Genomic DNA, 6222 nt, shown 5'->3' with positions numbered 1-6222 from the left:
TGGGCCCTTTGATTGATCTGAACCTCCCATTTGATAGGGGACCCTTAAAAGACACTACTGCTATTTATTTATTTATTTTTTGAATGTATGGGATTTTATTAAAAGAAGAGAACGAGATGGTCAAAATACAAGAGAAAAAGAGTATACAAAGAGAAGAAAAGAAAAGAAAACTTCCCGCCAAGAGAGAAAAGCTAGAGGCCAACAAAAATCAAGGCAGGAGGTGATACAAAAAACGCTAAAATGGCTGCAACTTGGGTTGGGTCGGGTTGAGCAAAAATGAATAGGAATCAACCCAAACCCGGCCCGATTTTAAAGTAAAAGCTCAACCCGAATTCCCAAAAATCAACCTGAGTTGCACCCGCTACTAAAACCTCCCTAGACACACATTCTTTAACTAAATGATCCGCATCTCCATTTGTGGATCTCTTTACACTTTAAAATGAAATATCGGGTCCCCTAAAAGGGTCCTGAATCTCATCAAGGAAGCAAGCAAATTGGGAAGGGAAAGCATGAGACACCTTGAGCCAACGGATGACTGCTATTTGATGCTCTGATCATAGTTAGCAAAATCGGCTTTTAAGGGGGGTTAGTCGTAACAAATTGTCCGTGATGACACTCGGGGACTTGTACTTCAAAGACATCTAGGCTCTCTCGGACTTAGAGTCGCAGCAAGATTGAAGTTTCGTTTGAATGGTCGACAAATGCACTGCTTTGAAGTCTCGAAAGTTTAAGATTCAATTTTTACTATTATAGATTCAAATGTTAGTGGGATATGTGTGCCCAATTAGTGAATCCAAATACCAATGTGAGTTCTGTTGGCCCATCCAAATTAATGAAAGATTTGTGGCCCTCATTAGTTTAAAACACGATCTAAACATATCAAACACTCTATTTTTTGCCTTGTTCCCCTCTTTTTTGGTAGGTAAGCTGGGGTTTGGCGGGCGAGTACATTAATGAATAAGAATTATATCATGATATAGCAAGTCTTGCGACTATCAAAACATTCATTTATCCCCTACGAAAAAGTGAAAATTGTTCCAGTGGCCTTACATTCTACTACTCGCCCCTCACAAGGAGTGCAACTTACCATCTCACCTAGCCATTTCTCTCTCTCTCTCTCTCTGAGTCTTGTGCTTAGGAATTGACCTTACAGTGGGACCCACTGATTTCGGTGATCTAAACTATTCATTTAGTGGACCTCGTCGTAGATAGATCATAGCCCAACAATCTTCTCAAGAAAATGATCCTAGTCCTCTGATCTACTTGTTGTAAAATGGATTAGTCAGAAAAGTAGTACATCTACCCTACAACATGAGCATTGGAAATCAAATTCCCCTATTAGTTTACCCCTATTCATTTAGTGGACTTCGTCGTAGATAGACCGTGGCCCAAAAATAGTCTCAAGAAATGATCCTAACCCTCTGATATACTAGGTGTAAAATGGATTGCTTAGAAAAGTTGTACATTTATCCATACAACATGAACAATGGAAATCAAATTCCCATGTTAGTTTACCACTAGTTCAAGGGTCAACCAATGCAGGGAAAGTAGATTTCTCAAAATTGTTTACCCCGAAATGGGTTGCCTTTAGCATTTACCCTCATTGGAACAAACCCTTGTTTGTACCTCTTATGGCCAAAAAAAATATGCCAATCATCCAATTCTAACATCTAATAATGTGTAATTTTTGTTGTTGTGAGCAAAAATACATATGTGATAGTTCACATTCAATGATAAAAAAGCAAGCATGCTTTGAGGCTACAACCACATTAGGGTTGATCTTCGAGACGCATGAGATCCAACGCAAGGCTTCTCATATGAATGGTTTGGATCAAATAAAGTTGGGACCCAATTTTCTTTAGTGGGCACGTCACATTAAATTAGGATGAGGCTGGACCCTACTCAGGCCTTTCTTATCCATGGAAAATCAATCCGGGTATCTTTCTCGTCATGCCAAAAAAAAAAAAAAAAAAAAGGTGAATCTGATTGTAGGGATGTTCGTGAGAAGCTTGGTCCATGCCCACCGAGGTGTATTGTGTGATCCGATCCTTCATTTGAGTCTCTATCAAGTAGATAATGTGACCAAAGAAATAAGAGGAATGCTAGACTCACGTGCACCCTTGCAAAAAAAGCGGCAAAGGCGCCCTCAGTGGTCAAATTTCATTTAAGATGGCACATAAGATGGTAAAAAATCATTGAGAAGTTTGAGCCTCCTGAGTCTGCCTCGTCACACCTTTTGGTGCTCCCATCACTCTTCCCACAACCCTAATATCTTCTCGATATGGTACAATCTGATCTAGGATATTTCTGTTGAAACCAGACCAGATTTTCAATCATTTTCGGCATTCCAAACTTCTCCTAAAGTTTGTGAATCTACATCTTGAACAGATCCAGTCCCCAAGTTTCCCTTCCTTTCTTCTTCGAGCCACATTTCTAAGTCTTCTTTCTCTTCTGGGAGCTCACTAAATGTGATTAGATGGCTCAAAGGCTCCCACCCTTTTCCTTAGTGATTTGCACCATTCTTTGATGAAATTCAAGATCGTGCTGGTGACGCCAATATCTCCTATCATCATGTCAGGCGATCGGGCAATGATATAGCCGACAAGTTAGCCAGGGAGGGTATTGAGAGGGAGGGAGTGGAATTATTTGATTTCCTTCCTCCTTAATATTTTTCCTTACTTTGTCTTGGGGGCTCCACATTGTACTTCTTTTTTAGTTCTTAATGTCCTTGTTGGGACCGCATTTGTTCTTGCTTTTTTTTAGTAAAATTTTTGCCATTCAAAATAAAAGTAAATTTAAAACTATAACCGGCTTTAATGGAATTTGATCACTAGGGGCACGCCCTTTGCCCCATTTTTCGCAAGGGCGCCTGTTAATCTAGCATTCCTCAAGAAATAATTATTGGACGATCCCATCCTCCAGTTCAACAATTTGCAAATGAGTAGCTAAGAAAAAATGAGCAATGTTCCATCTTCAAGGTTCCTCGTGGAATGGTTATGAACGTAAGTTGAAAGGCATCAAGTCATTATTCGCCTCGAGTTGATTTTTTGAAAAAGACCACCACATATTTGAGGAATTTGTAAAGAGGGCACTTCAAGTTTCAAAATTTTTAATATACCAACATTTGGGTTTATTTTTCAAAAGAGAATCATTTCTGACAAAAACCCTAATGACACTTGCATTTGGCTGAGAAAAGACCAAAATAGCCTTTTATTTAACTTTAAATCCCTGTCAAGTAACAAAATTACAATAAATGGAAACTTGTTTTTATGGCTTTTAATAAAACAAATTTTCCTGAAAAAAAAATTCAATAAATGCTTTTACAACAGCCAATAATGCATTGTTTGTTGTGGGATTTGAGTCCAAAATAGATTATTGGCTATCTCTAACCCAGAGGAGAGAGAAAGACGCATAGGGGTCGATTTAAGATATTAGGGGGTCGATTTATCAATCCCCAAAAGATAATTTGATAGTGTGTTCAAGTGATGCTTCGAAGGACAGTGAATGTTTAGGTAGTAGAGATGCCAATAGAAGATTTTTTAGGGTAGTGAAGAATCAAACTAAGGTAGGGATTGAAGTAGGGCTGCAACAGGGTAGGTTTGGGTCGGGTTTTTCAAAACCCTAGCCCAACCCTGGAACCCATTATCTGGGCCCTGACCCGCCGTGACCCTGAGTCAGGGCCGAAAAACCTCAACCCATTGCCTACCCTACAGGGCTTAGTGCTGGCCATGGCCCGCCCCGATTGTGCCGGCCCGGCCCGGCCCTAATTGACCCTAGTGCAAATACCTGTTAAGAGTGCTAAAAATAAAGCAACCACTAATCATATAGAACAAAACGATCAATAAACAGAGAAAGGGAACAAAATAAGACAATATGAATTCAACAACATGATCGGCAACAGAGACAACTAATGATAATAATCTAAAGAAACATCAATCCAAGATAATAGAAAACATTAGCAAAAGAAACATGCACAGATGGTTCAATTCTATAATAGAAAACTTAGGATAGGGCCGGGTCAGGGTACCAGAGGCATTAACCCAGAACCCGACCCGACCTGAGTCAAGTTCTAAAAAAATGAACCCTGACCCGCCCTCAGGGTTGGAAAATCCAAAATTCAGCCCTGACCCTGTTCGGGCTCAGGGCGGGTCAGGGCCAAACTTGCACCCCTAGATTGAAGGGTCTGATTTCTTGTTTCCACAGTCTCCCTGTTGGATTCATTACTTGACGGAAAAAAAGAGTCTTGGACGGTTTTAAAAAAGATAGGATATCCTTTTATTTTCTAATTTATTTAGGAGAGAGAGAGAGAGAGGAGGAGGAGGAGGAGGAGGAGGAGGAAGAGTGTTGCTGTAAAAGCATTGTTGATGGTGGGAAATCTAAAATCAATTTGCTTCAAGGCACGTTATGCTTTTATTAGGAGAATATTCGCCCCCAGCAGTTGTGTGCAAAGGGGATTTGCGAACGCACCCCTAAGATACAATGAAACCAAGTAGAGATGATCTACTTATGTTTGACGACTATACACAAGCAGAGTCAAACCCGAAACCCCTTTGGATTTTTCAAACCTTTGAAAAATAACTAATTATTGTTTCTGCATAATAACGGTAACTAGAGAGGAAAAATAATGAAAACATAATGTAAAATAGCCTTGGGGGGACTTTGAAATGTATGTGTTTATGGAATTTTCAAAGTTGAAGCACCACAATGGAAATTTGTAATGTAAGTGTAAATGGTGGGTTTTTGGTCTTTTTATATACCTATTGGTATCTTTTTTGTTTGAAAAGCACCCTTACATGTCACTTGATCACTACAAGGGGGCTTATCTAACCGTTAGATTGCGCTAGATCACATTTTAATGGTTCAGATCACTTCTGGAGTGACTCTTGGTTTATGTAAAACCTACATCTTCCCCACTAATTGTTAAATAGAGGCTGATCGCCAATCAGCTGTCCTTATTGCACCCGTTTGGCTAGTTACTGTTGGTATGGGACGGGTCGCGATCCGGAGCTTCACTTAGATCACCCAACCAATTCTATGGTTCGGCCTTCCGAAGTGTGATGTCTGATCGCCACCATTTTCTAAAACCTACGTGTGCTAGAAAAGCAAGAGAAAACAAGTGGAAGATAGTATATTAACCCCCTTTCAAACTTTTTTAACTTTCAATGTGGGACTAAAATTTAGTTTCGTACAATACTTCCTCTTCAAAACACCTTTTCTAAAATAAAACCTTTTTTATTCAAAAGTTATTTTCAAAACCTTTTTCAAAAGACTTTATTTTGAAAATTTCTAAGAGTTAGAACCTTATGGGTACCTTTGGACATGCGTAATATACTAATATGGGATTTACTAGCATCCATCCCAAAAGGCATTTCACTAATGGTCTGTCGCATGTGAGAGCAGCCACCAAGGCTCACTTTTTAGCAGCTTCTGTCTTCATTAATGAGGTGGCTGCTCTCACAAGCAACATACCATATGTGAAATGCCTTTTGTGATGGACACTAGCAAACCCCATGCAATATAAAGGTAGAACGAAAGGAAAACATATTCTCATTTTTTTTCTTTCCTTCTCCTTTTGACGTGAGAAGAAAGTTACACAATAAAAATGGCTTGCATTTGAAAAAAATATGAAGTTTTACAATGAACAAGGATTGTCATGTGAATAGTAAATCATGAGAAAAGTAAATGGCTTCCAAACAATGCTAGGAGAAGTAAAGGGAAATGATATTTCCCCCCTCTCACGGATAAAATCCCCCCCTTTAACGGTTTCTGTGATAATGGTTCCCTGCTTGAGGATAAATTCACCCCGTATAACGTTTTACTTTGCCTTTAAAACTTAACTAATAACGTTAAAGGGGGGGATTTTATCCGTCGGGGGGGGTGGGAATATCATTCCTCGAAGTAAATTGTCACTTTAATTTGAATTCCCATGGAGAGAGAGAGAGAGAATTTGAATCTCTTGTAATCTCTGTTTATCTGTTTCTCACAGTTAAAGAATCAAATCATCTCTCGTGGACATAGGCACAGTTGCCAAATAATGTAAAATACTTTCATTATCCTTGTGTTTGTTCTTATTTATTTTGCGTGTGATCGGAACAGATTACACCAGTCGGATGTACAAAAACAGGTTTCCCTGTTTATTTAATTTTGTTGGTATTAAATATTCTAGGGCAGATCATGATAACCTAGATTTCTAGTTATGTTTAGGGAAATGATTTCAGCACT

Source organism: Tasmannia lanceolata, unplaced genomic scaffold (assembly GCF_043159265.1).
Source record: "Tasmannia lanceolata isolate RefF3 unplaced genomic scaffold, GAP_Taslan_0.1 ptg000013l, whole genome shotgun sequence".
Lineage (NCBI taxonomy): Eukaryota > Viridiplantae > Streptophyta > Magnoliopsida > Canellales > Winteraceae > Tasmannia > Tasmannia lanceolata.
The sequence above is the reverse complement of the archived record's forward strand: the minus strand, read 5'-3'. Positions refer to the sequence as shown.